The 22,405-nt window shown below is 37.9% G+C and overlaps 1 protein-coding gene across 4 annotated transcripts in view; it reads right to left on the bottom strand.

Annotated features, from left to right (window-relative positions):
* Positions 1-22,405, bottom strand: part of ARL14 (ADP ribosylation factor like GTPase 14) — a 121,059-nt gene that overhangs the window by 66,413 nt on the left and 32,241 nt on the right. The window contains exon 1 of one of the 4 annotated variants that reach the window (XM_011379758.2): positions 18,522-18,615. The exons of the other annotated variants lie outside the window; for them this stretch is intronic. The gene's annotated coding sequence lies outside the window, so the exon portion shown is untranslated. Of the gene's footprint in view, positions 1-18,521; positions 18,616-22,405 lie in introns of those variants that run through there. 4 annotated transcript variants of the gene reach the window in all.

Genomic DNA, 22,405 nt, shown 5'->3' with positions numbered 1-22,405 from the left:
TTAATTTTTCATTTTTCATTTTTGTTGTGAGTAAAAATTCCAGACTTCAAGTGTTTCTACACCAGTTGTCAGAAATATGCTCTATTCCCGAACATGTAACATGAACAACAGGCACTCATTATCCTAATTGAGATTCTTTGATGCTGTGAAGAATGATATATTCCAATCTATAAAGCCATTTTTCCAGGACAGAACCAATATTTTATCCTTATCACCAAAAAGCTTTTTCGATACATGGGTAGACCATGGATCTGCATTCAAATGTAGCCTCTGGCACTCAGTGTTGAATGGTGATAAAATCAAGATTGTTGTGATAATTACTAATATACATAAAATAAATGTGAAAACACATATTGTAGAACCCGGTGCTAGATTAATGATAATTTTTTTCCTCTCCTCTTTCAAGTTTTGTATATTAGCTAACATTTAAAAATACCTGTGATTTTTGACCTTTTCCAGAAAAGGAACGATTTGATGATTACCATCAGAGTACTCCCTTGGCAGAATAAATTACTATGTGCTGAACTTCTTTCCCAACACCCCAACATTTTTATTCCCCACTCCCCCAAATAAGATTAACATGAACGAGAGACAATACAGTAACAAAGGGGCAGTCTGAGGGCTGCCTGGAACTTGGAAGGGGCAGTCACGCTCTTTTGCCTTGGCAAAGACAGGGATTCGTATTATAATTGACATATGGTATTCTCTGAGTGTCTGCCCAGCCAGCAGCAACGGGCTCCAAAGAACTAGGAGGTGCAGCTTGACCACCCTTAACTTAATTGGTTCCCTTTTCACTTTGGAGATATAATGATTCAAATCACAGGTTTGCATAGGTCTCCATTCTTTATAGCTTCTCATGTCTCCTCTAACTTGTGGTAAATCTGTGATTATTCCTTCAACACTTGCTGAGTACACATTAAGTGGCTGGTGTTGTCTGTCTATTGTGTTCAAAATGACTGAGAGTCACCCTCTCAGAAGTAACTGAGGGTTTGTTTTTTAAAATCTTTCAAAAAGATGCTATACACAACCTTACTACTTTAAAAAATGTTTTTTACTTTAAAAATAATATTTAAAAAAATTTAAATCATCTGAGACATTGAAAAATCTAAAGCGATTATGAATTTCACTTTTATCTATTTACTTCCTGTCTTCTTTTATGTACATATATAATTTTGACATACTTTATTCATTCACCAAACACAATTGAGCATGTAATATGCCTGAATATAATAAAGACACTGGTGATAGTGATATAATCAAAACAGTCTCCATTTTCAAGGAATAATAAGCTACTAAGGAGACAGATACCAACATGGCATGGATATTGCTATAAGTAAGGTAACAAGGAAGCACAGGAGTCGTCAAAAAAGAAGAGTGAAATAGCAAGTCGTGTCCAGGAAACTGGGAGCAGTTTCATAACTCAGGGATTGAGAAGTGTGATGGCAAAGGAATAAGGAGAGAGGAGGCTATAGGTCTGTGTCAAGCAAGCATGGCTCATGCATGGGGCGCTCACATCATTTATCGTCCCAACTTGGACAGTTTTGAAAGTGGACGGTGTACTTATAGTCAGTATGTCAGAAAACAGGACTGTTCTGGGAAAACTAGGCTATGTGGTCACCCTAATATAAGCCACATGATACTTGCCTGGCTTCATGAGAAGAAGCTCGAGCTAATTTCAGGATGAAAGATTAGAGTGCTAGGTCTGCATAGCTTCTCAAATATGTCCAGTCACTCACTGATATTCTCCTTTCTAGTCTTTCTGGAGGATAAACTAAGAAATCAAAGTTGTAAGAGAACATGATGGGATAATAACACCTACTTGATACAGTTATTATTACTTCATGCTGCCTCCAAGAATGAGCAGTAATGGGGAGGAGGTGGTTAAGGTTAAGGACATTTCATTTCTCTCTTTTCACCCTCCTAACCTCCTTCTAACTCCTTGTACTCTCCTTTTTCCTCTACCTTTTCAATTGATTTATTTCCCCTTTCTTCTTTTCTATCTGGTTATGTTTGGTGAGTAAAGCGCTAGAATAGTGACCAGGAACAATTACCATTATTTTTAAAAGTGTTGAACTATTACTAGATATTATAGCCTCGGTAAACAAATTTCTCATTTCACAAACTGGATTTTGTTTTTGTTTTACATTATTTATATAACATAAGCCAGCAGTAGATCCTTTCTTGAGGGCAATCAAGTTCCCTTCGAGCTAGACCCTATTGTTTCTGTCTCCAGCTCCAACCACAAGGCTATGGAGGGAAAGAGTGTCAACATTCCCTGGGCGTTTCCACCAATTAACTTTAAGTAAAAAAATTCTGCCCAAATTTGTAACATGGCTAAAAGGCACCAAGATATAAGTTGAGGTCCATCTGAGTTTCAAAATTCCATTTTGAAATAAAATGGTCCTTAATATGGTCATAATGGAAAAGCTCATCTTGTGCCATTTTTAATGTGTTACATTTGTTAAAAGTATGTAAGTAAAATAATTATGTTTGAGTGAAAGCTAAAACTCATATAAGCAATGAACTTTAGTATTGCCTTAGTCTCTCTTTCTTACCTTAAAAAAATAATCCCTTCCTCCTATGATAAACATGAAAGTAAAAATGATGACCATAAAAAATTACTTAATGTGATTCAGTTCTCACCTCCATAAAAGATATGACAAAGTATATGACCAAGTTAAATCCTTGTGTAAATAATTATCCATGTACTAATATATCCAGATAACAGTTTTTGATAAGAAAGTCCAAAGGAAATTTGAGCGAGAAGAGATAAAAGGAATGGTAGAGTAAGAAAGAAGAAAAATGTTATCACACTTAAAGTGACAAGTGACATAATAAGTCAGACCACCAAGAGATGGGGCAGACCCTGAATGTTCCCCAGGTCCTGTCCCATTGCTGCATGTTCTCAGGCTTGGCTTTCCAGTAATGCCAATCAAAGATCAGATGAGACGAAATCTTTTTCATCAAAGATTCCACCCTTGCACTTTTACTCTCCATTGGTAGCCCTCTTACCTCAAAAAGTGCAACTTGGGGCACACAATTTGCTCAAGTACATAGCTAAAAGTAACTCCAGTATGAGAAATTTCAGGGTACAGATTAAATACTCTAGGAGTAAATTAGAGTATTTAGCTTGGTACAGGCTTGAAGCATTAAACTTCCCAAGTTTAATTAGTCAAGCACAGACTAAAATCAGACAGACCTGGTTTCCAATCACAATTGCATCTGTTTTATTTTTTCTGTATGAAACTGAGCAAGTTACCTCTCACTTTAATTTCTTCTCTCTCGGGGTTATTGTAAGGAATAAATGAGGTATAACACAGCCTAGATGACACATGATACACACTCAGTAAATGGTAGCTGTTATGATTTTATTACTGGTCGTAGGATGAGCAGTTGAGTTTATATTTGCTGGCCAAATGAGATTTATTGTTATTGTTGAAGAGAGAACATAAAGTTTTATTTTGGCTTCATGAGAAAGTACTGTTACCAGTGTCTGTGTGTTAGTTTTGTGTGCCAACTTGACTGAATTAAGGGAAGCCCCGATAAATGGCAAAACATTACTTCTGGGTGTGTTTGTTGGAGTATTTCTGGAAGTCATTAACACTTGAATCAGTAAACTGAGTAAAGAAGACCATCCTTACCAATCCACTGAAGGCCTGGTAGAACAAAAGGGTAGAGGAAGAATGAACTTGCTCTCTGCTTAAACCAAGATACCCATCTCCTCCTGCTTTCGGACATCGGTGCTCCTGGTTCTTGGGCCTTCAGACTCAGACTGGGTCATACGCCATTGATTCCCTTGGTTGTCAAGCTTTTAGGTTTGGTCTGAAATGACAGCCCCAGTTTCCCTGGGCTTCCAGCTTGCAGACAGCAGATCAAGGGACTTCTCAGCCTCCATAATTGCACGAGTCAATCCCTTATAATAGATCTCTTCCTATATATCTATATTTATATTTGTTATGTTTCTCTGGAGAAACCTGACTAATATAGTCTATTATGACTGTAGGAAGGGCATAGTACCATATTTGCCATTCTCAATTGCTAGTATCAGACACAGCATTATTCTCAAGCCCGTAATCCTTCCTCCCCACAGCTAAGGCCACGTGATCCTCTTTTAGAAGTTAAATGTAGCCTCAATCCTGACCTGAGACATCAAGTTCTTAAGCAGCTCCAATTCTCCTTTCTATGACCCAATGCAGAGTCATCCTAACTGCTAACCTAGTCATAATGTGGTCTCCAAATTTTAACAACTAAGCAACTGCCTTTTAAAATTTAACTTTTTTATTTTTTACCTTTTTTAATAAGTCCCAGTCCCAACTGTTAAACCCAAGTCTGGTAACTAGATTTCTTGCACTCCAGTCCCTTCCTAAAATAGGTACTCTGACTCACATTTGCCATACTCTTTCTAAAACTAGCATCCCTAACCCTTGAAATCTAATTTTCGGGATAAAGCCTTTTCTTAGCCATTGAAAACTTCTCTCTTGTTGAATATGGGCTTTTCATTATGGCCCACTCTGTATTCTCCATCAATTTTCTATCCAACTATGTGTTGGGACATCTTGCTCCACCAAGCCTTTACTGAGTACTTACCAAGTCAAAAATATACACATAAGTTTGCATGAAAATTTTTATAGAAATTTCAGTACGAAATGTAAACACTCAGAAGTAAGGAAGATCTAAAGTTCACAGAAAGATGATAGAATGTAGCTTTCTCTTGACTTCAGTATACCAAATAAGTAAATTTGTAGTATAGAAATGTCATGAAATATTAATTTAAATAACATCCAGGGAGCCCCAAAATATAAGACAGTTATAAGACAGTCATCCAAGTCAGAGGGAAAGACAATAAAATTTATAGATGACATAACTGTTTACCTAGAAAAGCCAGAGAATTGGATGACAAACCAAGACTTACATTGTAGCCAGACACAAGATCAACCTGCAAAGATAAATAGCATTCCTCTTAGCCAGCAATAACTGAGAAGATTCCATTCTCAATAGCAATAAAAACTGTAAAATATCTAGGAATACACTCAATAATATATATGCATGGCCTGTATGAAGAAAATATTAAATCTTTACTGCTGATATTAAAAAAATAACCAAGTAAAGGAAGAGATATAGCATTGTAAAAATGCCAGTTCACGCCTAATTTAATCAGTAAGTTAAATTCTGTGTCAAGCAAAGTCAATCAGTAACAGATATTTATAGAACATTTAACTATGAACCAGTTACTACTTTAAACATTTGAGATGTGCTGGCAAATGCCACAGACAGTCTCTACTCTCAAGTTTACATTGTAATGCAAGGTAGGAGGGGGAGATAAACGTATAAACGAACAAGGTGCAGAGCTTCTTTTGTCATTCTGGGCCTAGACTAAAGGAGCAGTCACTACCATGAGCCCTGCTGGTCACCGTGGTATAGGGGAGAGATCTGAAGGCCCTTACATGGTTAATTAAATGCTCTGGGCCAGAAGTGCACTTACCACTTCCACTCACAACTCATTGGCCAGGACCAGTTTCATGACCCCATGTAACCACGAGGAGGCAGGAAGTGTCGTCCCACTGTACACCCAGAAAGGAAGCAAACCAGATCTGTTTGACAAGTAGTATGAATACCTGCTTCCGTCTATTGATGGTCTGGTATTTTTATCATTCTGCTTTTTAGGTTTAGATCTTAAATCTGTCTAAAGAGTTTTTTCAATTAGAGTTGACATTCAATACTATTTTATACTAGTTTCAGGTGTATAGCAGAGTGGTTAGACATTTATATAATTTATGGAGTGATCTTCTGGATTAGTCTAGTACCCACCTGGCACTATACATAGTGATTACAATATGATTGACTATATTCTCTATGCTGTACTTCACATCCCTATGACTGTTTTGTAACTACCAATGTATACTTCTTAATCTCTTTACCTTTTTCACCCAAACCCCCAACCTCCCTCCCATCTGGCAATCCCCAGTTTGTTCTCTGTATCTATGAGTCTGTTTCCATTTTGTTTGTTCATTTATTTTGTTCTTTAGGTTCCATATATAAGTGAAATCATATGAAATTTCTTTATGAACAGTATATCTGGTTTCCAAATGTATAGCATATTTCCCCAATATTATTGATTTAAAAGCCCCCAATTTGTTAAGAAATGTTTTTGGTTTCAAGCAATAGATACCAAAAAACACCTAGTGGGTTAAACAAACAAGAGGTCTTATTTTGTTCACACATTAAAAATCTAGAGGGAGGCAGTCCAGAGATGGTTCCTCTGATGTCCTCAGACACTCGGCCTTCTCCTGGGCACTTCTATCTACGAAGAAGGGTGGGATATATAGGGAGTTTTTTAATGAGTTTATATCACCATTACCAGCAAATACATTTGTCTGTGTGATCAGATTTAACTGATAGCTTAAAGGCAACAGCCACCAGACTTACTAATGGATTAGATGTAAGAGAGAGCCCAAGATAACTCACAGGTTTCTGACTAAACCACTAGGAGGATAGTGATGCCATTCACTGAAAAGAGGGAAAAGAGGGCTTTAAGGAGAAAAACCATACTTAAAATGTGAGTTCTTAAATGAAACATAACAAGCTAATTTAAAATTGATATGGAAGAAAAAATTGGCAAAAAAAAAGCCAAAAATAATCATGAGTAATAAACAATTTTTAAAATGGAGATTAGGAAGTACAGACATAAGAGTGTATACACATACACACACAGAGACACACACACAATGAAAAGCTTTCCGTTAACTCCCAATGGACAGGTAGCATGAGCATGAAAATAAACAGATTTTTAAATAAACTACCAAGATTATATGTATGTTAGTGTTGCACAGCATGGTATATTCTGGTCAATACAAGGAGACAGGGTAAATAAAGAATGTCCCCAAACCATGGAATACTGTGCAGCATACACACACACACACACACACACACACACACACACACACACACACATAATGAAAACGGTGTCCATTTATAGGGAAAGTTTCTTAAGAGGTATTATTGGCGGGGGGGACAAATTCTAAAATAGTACAGTTAGTATAATATCACTTATATTAGCCCCACTCCCTCATCCTGCATGTGTGTAGTGGCTACTACATTGGACAGTATTGTGCCAGATTCTCCAAGCTGAAGAGAGAGAAGGTCACATCAGAGAAAGTGGCTCAAGGTATGGCCGAGGCTGACGCAGAACAAGGCAATTTCCCCGGAGCTAGGAGAGCTCAAGCCCTGCTAAGCATGAGAAAGATATTCAAGCACACACCAAAGTTAGAGTCAAAAGAAAAGTTTATCAGAGAAGGGGTAACACTCTATCAACAGAGTGTGGTCTCCTCTCTGAGTCAGAGAGTGAGAGATTCAGAGAGACAGAAACAATAGAGAGAGACAGGGACTGTGAGAGAGACAGAGTAGAGGGACTGAGAGAAAGATATTGCGAGAGGGACACGAGAGTGTTTGGAGAATTCAGTTTATATATCACTCTTTAGTTCCTGTGAATTACAGCTTAAAGACCTTATTTGCACATTTTCCTTTGATATGGGCCTACAATGAGGAAAGATGAGTATGTAGCCCATAAAGTTAAGAATGTGTAGCATAAAAGGCCTGCTGGCAATTCCCAGACTTTGATCCATAGGTTCCCTGTGGTTTTAGCCATAGGGAATGAATGATTTTATTTTGTGTAGGACCCTGCTTTTAAAGACTCCGTTTTTCCTGTTTCCCTTCACTGTGTGGGAAATGGGTTGTTAGCAGATCCCAGCAGAAATCTTCCTTTGTTCTGCAGGTTTCCTCATGGTCTGGCTGCAGGGCTGATCAGCATATTACAGTCTCTGAATACAGCTTGATTTAACATTTTAGTTCTCTTGCCTCCTCCCTACATTAAGGCCCTAGGGATTGTGAGTAGAGGAGGAATCATGATAACTGATAGAAACCTCAGGTAGGTTTGGGAATTTGAGAACAGAGGGACCTGTGCTCACTTCTCAGGCAGGGCCAGAGGAAAGAGGAAAGGGTGGAAGTGGTAACCAGATGTGCCTCAGACAGCCCCCAAGTCTTTCACATCCCCTCCAAGTCTCCAGAGTGGCACAGGAGGGCAACAGTTTCCCAGTCTCTAAGAAGGGTGAGGATGAAGCTCAGGTAGAATCACCACAGTCAAAATAAGGTTGCTGCAAGTGCTGGACTGATAACTGAAGACAATGGGAATGTGCCTGTCAGCCTGGAGGGGTATTGGTGGCTGAGAACCCAACACTTCACTCCATGTCCCCTAGAACGTAGATGCCACTCGGGGGAGATGGAGGGGAAAGGGGAAATTCTGAATTCATGGACTTGACCAGTAATAATGAAAAAACCCAGAAGTAAGCTTATCTACCATCTACTGACTATTTCTGATATCAGGCACAATGGAAGTTGGAAATAGAAATTCAAGTTCAGTTATAGATTTTTAAGTTCAGTTTTGTGAAATGCAAACATAGGTCTGGCTACCCTGGCCTCGATGCAAAGGGGAGCAATAACTACCAAGAGGATGAAAGGGTTTCTCAAAGCACAGGCAGGGCTTGAAAGCCATCTGGCAGGGGGGCCTCCATCAAAGACTCATGCCCAGGCCAGCAGAGAAAATGTTGACTTAGGAGGAGCCCCATAGCCATATATAATTCATTCTGATCTTGTCCCCCTTCCCCCGCCCTGCGCGTGCACACACACACACACACACACACACACACACACACACACACACACACACCTTATTTCTACTCTACTGTCTCCATGTTGATCCCTAGAATTAATTGTTCCTTCCTCTTTGTGGGTGCCCTTGAGAGAGCAGAAGATTAGTGGGGGGACATTAGAGTTGTGCAACTGCTGGAATTTAGTGCCCTGAGGTTAGAGACAGTACAAAACAGGAAAAAAAAAAAAGAAAAGAACTCCGCTTAGCTTTTTGTTTGATTTGATTGGCTTCTCCAACCCACATTGGCGGCTTGGAGATTCCCAGGTTTGTGGCTGGTTGTTTTTCTTCCTGGTACAGACCTTGTTAAGAACGTTTTCCAGGGCCGAGCTCCTGGGGTACCAAAGTTGAGGAGGCATTCACTCTCAGCCTGCTCCTGAGAGCAGATGCCTCTTTAAATTTTGCACCCCAGGTGCCTCATTGCCTCACCCTAGACTAGACCCTGCGGCTTTCTCTTACCTGGAAATAAAACTTCCTGCCTTGGCCTCTCCTGTGATCTGTCTTTGTGGGCAGCCTATTTGTTTGCACCTCGGTGTCCCAGGTCTCTCTTCTATACCTCATGGAACAATGAAGAGATCACAAGGCAACAGCAGGTAAACTTTGTGTCATCCACTGGGTGGGACAAGTAGAAACTGCCCAGAGAGCCTTTTGTTTCCTTTAAATTGCATAATTGCAGCATTTGAGGCTTAGAAGAGACTTTAATGATCATATAATTTTATGTGCCTGCTAATATTAAAGATTCTGAGGCTTTATGTTTATTTATTTGTTTGTTTTACTCTGGAGTTCAGAAGGGCTATTAACAAAGGTGTTTCTGTAACAGGTGGTTTAGAGAGGAAAAGTCATTCCCAGGACTGTCAGTTGTTGAGAAGACAGTAGAATCCACATAACCAAATCAGCTAAAAACTGGAGCTCCCAGCGATCAGAGCAAAGGTAATAAAAGAGTCAATTGCAGCTAAACCAATGTGCAGTGGAACTCTTTACATTTCTGCAATTGGGTTCAAGCAGATATCTCCCTGCCCTTAAGGATTAGATGGGACCAAAAGTTTAATACTAAAATAAATAATTTGAAGTTAAAATTATGAGATCTCTGTAGGACCAGTTTGAAAGACACCACAATAAATAAAGTCAAGTAGAGGATGTAATTCTATATCTATGCTACATTAGACTCTGACATACTATTGCAGTGAGTCTAAGATAGCAGCTTTCCTCCGAATGCCAGCAACTGGGCTCTATATTTAGCTAAGTAAGTTTCTCAATCCTAAGAAATCCATTCAAGCATGACAGTAACGAATGAGCAGTTTTTTAATATGTATCTGCTCCGTGTATTGTGATCTAATAACATTCAGGACTTGTAACCTTCAAAGCATTTTATTTGTACTTGATAAAATATTTTTCACCGCTCCATCTAAGTCTAAAAAATGTCATTGTAATATTTTATGGGGGAGGATCCGATATCAGACATTAGTGACTCAGTGTCAACATAGCCAGCTTTGGACCTAATCCTTCTGGGTCTCCAGTCCAGTAACTACTTCATATGGACAGCTCACTCCCTCTGCCAAGAAATGACTCAATTAACTAATCTGGTAGCAGAAACATCATTCTACTAATTGAATTTTTTTGTCCAATTAATACTACAAAAACTAAAGTTCATCACACTGGAGCCATCAAACAGAAATGCTTCAATTTATGTTTATGTACATTTCCAATATACATGTTAAGTTTCTCAACTGCATGAATTTATTTCTACTTTTTCTGGATTTCCCAAGAATCCTGACCTTACATAAATATTTTTAAAGAGGTAAATTAATTCAAAAGGTTAGATAAGATGGTTAAAATACCATCATAATTAATTTTAATTAAACATCCACAAAGGACAATTCAGAGAAAAATCAGTTGTGAAAGAGGCTGCCAGTATTTGTCAAGTAATGAAATGATCTGTCTTCTAAAATTTCTAATTATACTTCAGAGAATTAGTAAATATCCCACCTGTAAAATTACCAATAAATCAAGCTACAGATTATTGTTCAGATTTTACCTAATAGAATATACTAGTGCTTCTCTTATTAGAGTTTTATTTTTATGATTCTAAATGTACAGGATGACACAACTTCTTAAATAATTTCCTCTGATGTTTCATTTCCTTTGTAGCTATCAAAATTATTGTCCAATTATCATATAACCTAACATAAAATTTTCAACAAAGTTGGCATTTCATTTATAATGTGATGCTAGCAAGTCTACTTATTAACTACAAATTCAAAACATCATGAAATCGAATATAAAATACCACAGTCTTATTTATTAGCCATATAGCAAAGATTTACTGCCTTCTCTTAACTGTATAATTTTTCATCCAAACCAAAGACACTTTCATCCAAACCAAAGACACTTTCAGCTTTTTCATCCAAACCAAAGACACTTTCAGTCATCAGACAGGTTCAAAGATGAAACTCCTCTTTCTAAGAATGAACAGTAAAATGAATCAGAAAATATTGATTTAATAAGGGACCTATGTTCAGGTGAATCGGGCTAGAAGTCAAGTACGGGAGGACTTCTGTTTGTGGGGAGAGCAGCAACTTCTCTCTCACACTTATTTTAGCATCAAGCCGTATGTTAATATAAGAATTTAAAAGAGCAGGCCAAAATGGTGGCAAGGAAGCCTACCATACAAAAAAATGGCCTTGTCTCTCATTTTGAAATCAAAAATTGAAGGTACGAATGAAGAGCTAAAGCAGCCTTTTACCAATTAACTCAAGGGCAAACACTTGAGAGGAAACTGGAACATAAGTTAAATCAGTTTGGGGTAGTAAATTGGGAACTCTAGATTTTTTCTTTTAAGGTACCTCTACCACCGATTCATTTGCAAAGTGGGCTTTCTGCAATTACAGGATCAGTGCAAAGTGTTAAATGTTATCATTCAAGAAGCAGAGTTTCTGTCCTAATAATCCAAGATTGCTTCAGCAATTTCGTAGAAAGTCACTGTCACTGTGGCCAAGTAAATTAACATATCTACATATTTTGCTTTTTTGTAAAATACTGGTCTCTATAGAAGCTGTTGGGAGCATTTACTAGACAATAATTGTAAAAAGCTTTACGAGCCTGATAGAGCAGTTGTGCTCTAAGTAATAATGATTATAAATGAGGCATCCTTCAAAAAGAAACTACTCAGGTCCATCTGAGAACGATTGAGACTCAGAAAGAAACTTTGACTCAAATATTCTTGAGCAGTTAGGGTGTAAGGGGGGAAAGTCTTTCTTTACCTCACTTTTGGAAAGATACATGGGAAAGACAGAATATAAAGGAAATTGTTTATGTCCTAAGTAATGATGCTTTCTACTAATGCCAGTGTGTGTGTATGTGTGTGTTTAAATAAGACTAGATTTTAACTGAGACTGTATTTTAAACTTTATTTGGAAAATTTGCTGGTTTTGACCACATCAGGATGTGAGAAATTAGTTCAGATAAGATATAGTTATTGTCATAAGGAGAATATCAGTATTAATTAAGTCCAGTGAGAGAGATCTACAAAATAGGTTGGGATGGAAGGAGCATGGACTTTGGAGTCAGACAGTCCTGAGCTTGAAAAATGGCTCTGCCACTTGCTGGCTGGATGGCTTTGGACAAATTACTTAACCTTCTGAGTCTCAGTTTCTTTGTCTGCAAAACAAATAATGCCTCTCTCATATGGCTTCTGTGAGGATTAAATGAGATTTCCTATGAAAAGTACCTTATTCAGAGGCTAGCTGTCCATTCGGCACTTAAAAATAGTAACTATTCTCTTTTAACTGAATCCTTTACCTAAGTGATCTTGTCTGAGAGAATCTTGTCCAGTGATTCGTTAGCACTTTTACATAATTGGAGCAGTTCAATACTTCCACCACTACTAGTGCTATAGATGACTCTTAAAGAGTAATTGTTCTTTTCATTATAGATTTTAAGGTTATATTAGTACTTCATGAATTTTATACAGGATACCCATTTTGTAAGTTTTCTCAAAGCAAAAATCGTTTGTATGTATATATAAATATACACATATATAATAAATATATATATTTGTTTATTATTCTTTTTTTTTTTTTTTTAGAGAGAGCCGTTGGCTACTTGTGGAATATTTTATCTATTTTTAGGATGTTAACAATCAGAAATCTGAGCTCTCATCCAGTCTAGAAATTTCTCTTCGCAGCTGAGGAAACTAAGGCCCAGAGAGTTTGGATAACTTGTGTGGGGGCTAAAAAAAGTTAATACTTTTTCTCTCACCTTCAAGTTCTTCTAGCTGAGCTAATAATCAAATAAACAGAGACAGATTAACAGAAGAAAATCAAATGTTTAATACGTGTGCATGTGGAATTCACATAAGTATAAAAATTCCAAGGGCAGGAGGCAAGGTCTTAGATTTCAGAAGTGAGAATGGGCAATTTACAGGTAGTTCAGGAAGAGCAAACATATATGGCAGGCAAATTCTTGGTGGGTAATTCAGAAACAATGGGAAATAGTGGGTATCTAACTAACAGGCCCCTGCCTGATGTCCTCTTATTTACCACACTTAATACAAATCAGGCTAAGACAAACATCCTAAGATTTCCTTCCTAACGTAGGTTTTTTACATGAATCTCTTGGGCAGCAAAGTGGAGAGGCTCAAAGATTCTTTCTAAGTCTTCTTTCTTAATAAACAGCTTAGAATCAATATCCCAAAAAAGCAGCATCAGGGTCGCAAAATTTTGGTTCCCTGCACTTGTCAAAAATAACACCGTGCTCTTGACTATCAATCCTGTGTTACTTTAGTGCCTTTAAATAAAACTCAAAAGGCAATACAACGTACTGCTGCTTTAGAAATAAAATTCCTGATCAGAGATTTGAAACTTCTCCTTGGCAGGAATTATATGTATACATTGTTGTGTTCACACAGGGCCTAGCAGAAGAGTGAATGCTCAGTACATATATTTCAAATGAATTAGTGGATTTTTTCTTAAGTGTGTGTGGCTTTTTCTTTTGAGGGCAGGTATAGTTCAACAAAATTGGATTTTGCTGTATATAATAATTAGAAGCTACATTCTGTTTGTGATGACATAAGCAAATGAATAATGGAACAGTTATCTGGAATTTTAAAAAATGATCTGGCATTATATAAAGTAAGACTGACTGCCAGCATGGATGATACATACTAAATGTTTGTTTTTCTAAAGAGTCAAGATCGTGTTTTTGTATTTAAATGAAACAATTGCCTGAAATTTTCACATTTCTTTCCCATCTACACTGATTGAATCTTGGACTGTGTCTCTGTGATGAAAACTGGAAAATAATGTAACCCCATGAAGATATTGATGTAATTGCAACATAAATGAAAGAATCAGTTTACAATTGTAACCGGAGAAGTAATACCTATTGACTTGCAAAGCAATGTCATATTTACATGATAAATTTACACAGTAAAGCCATTCCAACTGTTGAATTATTGCACAGGCATTAAAATTCACGATCTTGAAGATAATGTGGCAACATGGAGGGAAATGTTTGTGTTCTGATATTCCACTAGAAAATCAGTATTCATTGTCACATAATTTTATAGAAGAGAATTCTGCACAGAAAAGGAACAAAAAGGAAATATACCAAAATAATAACAGTAGCTGTGTTAGGGTGGTGGCAGTGCTTTTTCTTATCTCTAATTAAATTACTTCTGTAACAGAAAAAAAAAATTTACAAGTACAAAGAAAATGCATTCTATAAAAGAAAGTAAACATCTGTTATTTATGGCAATCCCAAATCTTTTGGAGAAAAATCACCCCACAAGTTGATAGTTCCCCACTTTATGAATTCTGTCTTCCAGAAGTAAATTCTAAAATTTAACATTTCCTAATCTTCCTAGCCTCTGCCCAAGTCTAGGGCGAGGTCCTATAATTCAATTGCTGGCTCTCAGTTGCACCCGTCAGAAACTACCCGAAAAATATACATGGCCCAGATACCCATTCTGCTGACACTGGTAGCTTCAATATCATGGTTCTGGGGACAGCAGTGGGAGCAGTAGTTTCTCCATTGCAACAAAAGTAGTTTGGTTCTAGGATCAGTGGAAACTCACCGTAGAACCTGTTCCTCCAGCCTTTCCTATGACTACCTGGACTTCCTAATCTCCTTTAATAAGTCCCTTCTCATTTAAATGATTTAGAATTGATCCTTCTTTCTACAAATAAGAATGTTAACAGAAAAGCCTAACAAAACTAGAATTCACCTAAGAAAAGATGAATGTGGGGTGACATAATTGAAAATTATTTTAAACTTCAAAAGAACAATGTGATCAAATAAAAGACCTTTTATGAAGTAAATGTCATGAGTGTCACTTCTAGGCAGAGCATTGATGAGTTGGTGTTTGACCCTGCAGCTCTCTTCTGCTGCAGGAACTACGAGGGGCCTCCTATTTGAGCTGATGCAGCTACAAGACAACGGATTCCCCAAAAGCCCAGGTACTTGAGAGACTGTGTGGAAGAGAACTCCCCAGTTATCTAAACAGGACATGTAATGTCAGCAAGAAATAATCTGTTATGTTAGGACACTGAGATTTCGGAGTTAATTTGTTACCATGGCATAACCTAACCTAGCCTGATTAATCCACAATGGTATCTAAAAGAAGATGTGTTTAATGCTCAAAATAAATAAACATGTAAGTTTAAAAGCCTTGTATGCGTAGAGAATATTTTATCTAATAAAAATAAGTCAAATAAAGAATAGATTAAGTATTTGCTGTCTTTTTGCATCAAGTAAAAAATATCTGGCTTTACCTGATGACAAAAATATAACACATTATGAAAACCCTAAATATTTAATGATCTTAAAAACAACAAATAGGTTATGCTTTTCAGTTCTCACACTGTAAAAAAAATAGAATTTGTGACATATATTAATTTCCTTAAAATAACCCCCCAAAAAGCAGTATGTAATAAGAAAACCATATTTATTTATTGTGAAATTCTTGATTGCTTGCAGAGAAAATTGCTTCTGGCAAAACTAAAGAAGATGTGAATGCAACGCCCATTTGAATAGATTCAAAAATGTCTGCTTGCTTTTGTACCTCTTTTCCTTCTCAAATGTCTATTTCAGCCTGTACAACAGTAGTTTTTTTTCTGCTCAGTAGTAAGTGACCTTAATTTCATAATATGTATGATGTTCTTTCTCCTGAGATAGCCACTGACAAAGTTATTTTCTATTTGTCCATTATAATTTGCACCACCCTGTCTGCACTGAGTGATCCAGGCCACTGGGCCAACACTGGCAGAAAGAATTATCATCACAATTCTGTTGTTTAAATGTTCCCAGTATTCAAATGCCCTAATAAATGACACTCTACTATGTTTTAAAGACTATAAAGGGTTTTTGAAAGAGTTGGGATTTTTTGTTTTGTTTTTTTTTGTTTTTTTTCTATAGCACAGAAGATTAAATAAGAGAATGCGGGATTAAAGTAGGAGAGATTTCTATTGAACATAAAGAAAAACTTTCAGACTGCTAGAATAAAAAGTACCAGAATGGATTATTGAGGAAGAATGCCTGATCTTTTGTCAGGCACGCCATAAGAAAAGATGAACTTTCTAAAAATGGAAGACTAGGTCAGATACCTTCTCATACTCCTTTCTAGTTCTGTGGTTTTATGATTGTAAGACTAATATCTCATCAGAATTCTCTTGGCTTCTCTTGTTTTCATTTATATCATTCTGTGTCTCTCTTATCTGTCATTGATTGATGTCCCTGGCCAAATGAACACACACACACACATGAATGCACACACGAATGCACACACGCACACATGCACAGACACACCTGGAAGGGTAGGGCAAATAGTTCTTAACTCAGGTATTCCCACAGAGAGATTCCAAACTGTATGAGCCTAGTAGAAGAAAGAAGTTCACCTTTGCCCTCCTTATTGAACTGATTCATCTCTGAGCATGGTCCTTGAGCATGGGCCTCACTGACCAGAACTTGAGGGTATCCCCCCCACAGACGTTCTCTAGGCAATGGAATGTGTTCTCATAGACCGCTATTTCTCATCACACCACTCCCTTCTCCTCTCCCCTCACTGTGCTTTCACTTACTTCTTTTCTCCAGCAGTGACCCTTCCCCAACATTAGCAAGTCTCTGTCCACCTCCTAAGTCCTAGAAATTTTCTCAGTCCCTGCCAGGGGCTATGAGTCACAACTTTTCTTTTTTTCCACCTGTTCCTGCTGCTGGATGGGAGAAGATGGGAAGGCTTATATCCTGAAGGTGGAAGTGTGGTTAGAAGGACATGGGCTGCAGAGATTTGTTTGCTATTTCTGTTCTTAACCCTCTCTGCTTTGGCCATCCCATTTAAAAATTCAGACATCTTGCATCATATTGTGACTCTCCTGCCGATAGCCCTCAACAGGTCCATATAGGGAGTCATAATCCCCTGCTGCTATAATTTAGGAACTTACCGATCAACGATCAAATGAGCCCCACTTTCCTCCAGGCCTTGTGTAACATTGCAAAGTCCTCTTTATTGGTCTTGGGACTAGCCATTGTCACTTACTAAAAACTGAAGGAAAGGCTACCTCACCATACATGTAAGGTATTATGTAAGTTGCAGAGGTTGGCAAACTGTGGCTATGGCCTGTGAGCCAAATCCAGCCAACCACCTGTTTTATAAGTCCTTTTGTTGGATGTAGCCATGCCCACTATTGTCTGAGTGCTTTTGCTCTACAACAGCAAAGCTGAGTAATACAGCAGTGACCACATGGTCCACAAAGCTTAAAATGCTTAACTATCTGGCTCCCTATAGAAAAAGTTTGCAGACCCCTGATACAGTGTATTACATCTAAAAGGAATGCCGCTTCAACCAAAAGGGTTAATCTTAGCTGCTGCTTTTAAGGTCTTTGGATAGTTTTTTCTTTTGAATAGGAGACTTAGGCTCTGGAGAAGTTAATTCTTCCATTTTTCTCTCCCTATACTTTGCATGCCTTTATTGTGGCTAATAGAGTTGTCATATTTAAAATGGAAGAATCTATAAAATTAACATATTTTTGCCATGACCAAATATTTAACTTAGATGAGCAAGTTTATAAACATGAAACCTTGGAGTTGCTCTTGACTCCCTCTCCTCACCCCTCTATTCATATCCAGCTGGTCACCAAGTTCTATTGATTCTTCCTACTAAATGTCTCCTACATTAATCCCCCTTTCTCTACTCACAGTATCCTACTTGAAGCCCTTATCTCTTATCTGAACTATATCTGAATTACATCGATGGCCTCCTACTCTCCTGGCCTTTAAGTCATCCCATCCCTACTAAGTCATTCTCACTATATGTGTAGATAGTGCCCACCTGCACCAAATCATTCACCATGTGTACAGACATCCTCGACACACACACTAGTCATGTGTGGCTCACCACATTTATACCTCTGATCTCAGAATTAGGGCTTCCCTATCATTAAATAGCACCACTATTTACCTAGTTATTCAAGCCAGCATTCAACCTAATTAAGCAGCAAGTCCTGTCAGCTCTACTTTCAAAAATTTATAGTAAATGCTATCAGAGTTTAAAAAGAGTTAAATTGACACTTATGTTCCCAGGTTGATTTAAGAACCAACTGAAAGGTAGACACAGAAGTCACACAAATGATCAAAATATCACCTTTATTAGTAGTAGAGCCAATATTGATAGTTTATTCTCCTACCTGCAAGTGAACAAATTTTAATATTGTGAACCCACAACCAGACAGGCTTCCTACCCAGTCACAGGCCGTGGGTCACCACACAGCCTGTGATGTTTACTGCCCCTGTAAGACTTACAGCATGAGGAAAAGGGCAGAATACATACATGCAGCAGGCAGGCAGATCTCCAGCAAGAAGGAGTGAAAAGGTGGAGGAGTCTGGCTTCATCCAGCACTGCCTGACAAGCTCTGGGACGAGCGAGTGATGAGGAAAGTCACGGTGAAGAAGATTCCCTTCCTCCAACATTCCCCAGATTTTTGTTCTCTTATCCCATTCAGCTTAACCATTAACTAGCATGTGGCTGTCCTCCTTGGGAGATAAGGTTAACGATCCACCCTACCCGGGCAGTCCTGGTCACACTGTCAAAAGATTATTCTCCCAAGGGCTCTTCTGGGATGCTCGTGGGCAGTGTTTTATTTTTAACTTTAGTCTAAAACAGGTCAGAATAACACATTAATTAAACTAATTCCAAAGCCTGCATCCAAATCTAGATATTGTCCAACATAGGTCAACAAAGGTTTGGCGATGAGCTAAAATAACAACCTAAACATATTCCAATCATAAAAATGCCATGAACATACAAAGTTCCAGATTTGAATATTAACTGCTTTTTTAATGGATTTTCCTGGAAGGAAATTAAAGTTAAAAATTAAACTCCATGCTAATGAGTCCAAAGATTTTAGAGGTCAAAAGAATAGAAGTTCAAACTCATATTCTCTTGTACCTGTGAATTAAAAATCCAGATATTAAAATCCAAACTTTATCCTCTTCAATTTCTTATTTCTGCCCACTCGCAGCTAGAAGGGTCTTTGCTACTAGGTAGAGCCAAGATGCCTTTGGTACCTACAACCTGGGCTACCTTCTATGGAATGTATATAGGTCCTCAAGGGTACATACGAAATGCATCTCTAGTATGTCCTTTGTTTAAAGGCTCCAAGATTTACGAGATCTCAAAGGATAATCACAGCACTGGCCTCCAACCCACCAAATTTAGAAAACAACTCAATCTTGTCATCACAAGTAGAATTATGTGTCCAGAGGCTAGAGTTAGTGTCACAAAGACCCTAGTAGAGATTCAGTGGTACTGGATGAAAGAAGGTAAGACCAAGAAAATATCTTTGGTTAACCTCTTTGTGATGCCAGTGAGTCCAGGCTAATTATCTGAAGTCTACAATCTCTGACTTTACACTGAATCAGAATCAATCTCCCATTTGGCAGTTATTTTTGACACCATGCAGCTACATATGGGGTAGGGGTGTGGCTGGTGCTGGGGATATGCATATAGCCTTCTTTTCTAAGATAGCATTTGAGACATTACAATCTTCTTGCAAAGAAAGATATTTGTGTTGGTGGCAGCCCAAATGACCCTGCTTTGTTTTATGTGCTCCTGCCTTTCTACTTATTCATAATCTCTAATTTTCCATTTTCTCTTTAAGCTCCATGTTTCCGTCATCCCAGTGCTGAACCAATAAGCAGGCCTCTTCATTCCTAGGCCTCAGAGGGTACGTCCATTGCTTCTTGCTATGAAATTGCTTAGAATTATGAAATCTGTCAAGGAAAGAGCTTTTCACCTAATTGTCATATTAGATTCAACTGAAGAATTACTCTTAACAGATTCCTGAACTGAATTACTGTCGATGCTTCGGAGCTTGTGTTTCCTGCGGTCTGTGGGACTCTATTCCTCTCCAATGGTCAACTTGATTCTCTGTCTTTCCTTCACTTTTAAATATTCCAGGACTTGAATAGCATTTATTTCTGAGACATCTTTAACTGAAGTACTAGTATGTGTCTCTAGTGTTTTATTCCCCTCTGCTGTTACCTCGCTCCTTCCAGAATGACTCAGTTGAGTTTCTAAAAATTTAATCTACTTCTTACATTGGTTACTTTCTTTTTTTTTTAACATATTTTCTCTTTACCTTCTAACCCAGAAAATTGATTGTCTAGCATATTCCTCTAGGTGTTCGATGTGTAGAGGTCCACCTTAGTGAGATATATGAAATCAAGAAATTCTAAGGCTACTAAAAGCTATACTGTTCAAACAGATCTTGGCCACTTTCTCCTACTCATGTTGGCTAGTACCCCCTTGAAGATATTATTCCATCAAACCAGCATCCAGTCTGGGCCAAGACTCAGTTGATCACTGTTCTCTCTGGCTCTCCATTTTTATCTTTCACCTCTACTCTGCCTTCCCTTAGAGTGCCAATTCTATAAATTTCTCTGACACATGCCCTCAAGGCACAGGCAAATCCTGCTTGCCACCACAATAACTATCTCCAAATCTAACTCATATAATAATTGTTTGAGTATGTTGTGCTTATCTTCCTGGTTTTTTCCCCCTCTCAAATCTGTCCACATTCATTGTGACCATTTTGCATGACTACCCCAGTCTTCAAAAAATTGTTCCCCAATTGCTCTAACTGTAGATTATTCACCTACTCCTTTCACAGAAGCCTCTCAGTTTGCTCCTTTATTGCTGGGGATGGAGAGTCCAGGAACAGGTCTTTAAGTTTTTTTCTACCTCAGCCTAAAAATATTGCTTATTCTCTTTACGTTAAGGGGGGATGAATTCAGTCAGAAGTCTTATCTCTTTTTATTTGTTTTTTAATGGGCCCAGTCACCTGCTACTGAAGTAATAATAAGTAAAACATCTTTGCCTTTTCTAATACTCTCTTTATGAACGATTAGATCTGAGTGCACTTCCTATTCCTTTTATGTATATCCACCCTTGTCTCCAAGAGCTCATATTGATCTTCCTATAGGTCTAGTCTCTCCACAAAGCACTCATTCCGTTTCTACTATAGACTGAATGTTTGTACCCTTCTCAAATTAATGTTAAATCCTAATACCCAATGAGATGCTATGCGGAGGTAGAGTCTTTGGGGGTTGATTAGGTCATGAGGGTGGAGCACTCAGGAAGGGGATTTGTCCTTTTATAAAAGAGACCCCAGAGAGTTTCCCCTCCCTTCCACCATGTGAGGCAACAGTGAGAAGACAGCTGTGTATGAACCAGGAAGTGGGATCTCACCAGACACTCAATCTGCTGACATCTTGATCTGGGACTTCTCAGCTTCCAGAACTGTGAAAAATAAATTTCTGTTGTTTATAAGCCACCTAGTCTCTGGTATTTTGTTATAGCAGCCTGAGCGGACTAAGAGAATTTCCTAAGAAAAGTTTACTCTCCCTCTAATTAGCTTGAGTTTCTTTTTTCTACCTCAGCCTAAAATTATTGCTTACTCTTTTTACCTTAAGAGTTTCTATTCCTGCGTATGAGTTTTTTTAATAAAGTTTACAATCTTTTCATGGGAGATTTGCAATTTGGGTGTCTAAAATCTAAAGCCATAGTTAGAATTTGTATAATAAATCCAGAGCCACTTGCAGTCACATGGTAGGGCTGATTCCTGAGACTTTGGACAAGCCATGTGAATGTTAGTTGTATCACAATTTTCTCTCTTCAGCTCAAAACAATATAAAATGGAGCAAAATTTCAGACAACTGATCAAACACTGCCTACTTAGAACTAGAGTATTCTTTGCTTTGTTCACTGCTATCAGCCAAGTGCTTAGAATAATGGCTGTCACAGAGTAGATGCTCAAAATTATATATATTTTGAATGAATGAATGGGACCTAGTTTATGTAAATTGGAAATTTAGACATTTTGATGGAATTTGAGTGCTAAGAATTACACCCGATTTTAAATAAGAACCTCAGAAACTCTATTCCTGGACTCACAGAGACCATGTATATAATCCCTAGGGAGAAGGTAAGAAACAGGAGGCGTGGAGAAATATTCTAAGCCTCCCCACTTTCCTGCCCAAGAAATTCGTATAGAAAAACTGCTTCAGGAAGGAAGTCTTAGGATGTTTGTCTTAGACTAATTTGAATTAAGTATGGTAAATAAGAGGACATTAAGCAGGGGCCTATTAGCTAGATACCCCTGTGTCCCATTGTTTCTGAGTTGCCCACCAAGAATTTGCCTGCCATGTATGTTT

The sequence above is a fragment of the Pteropus vampyrus genome, unplaced genomic scaffold, assembly GCF_000151845.1.
Source record: "Pteropus vampyrus isolate Shadow unplaced genomic scaffold, Pvam_2.0 Scaffold12, whole genome shotgun sequence".
NCBI classification, from domain to species: domain Eukaryota; kingdom Metazoa; phylum Chordata; class Mammalia; order Chiroptera; family Pteropodidae; genus Pteropus; species Pteropus vampyrus.
Note: the sequence above shows the minus strand (reverse complement) of the source record. Positions and strands in the feature narration are given on the sequence as shown.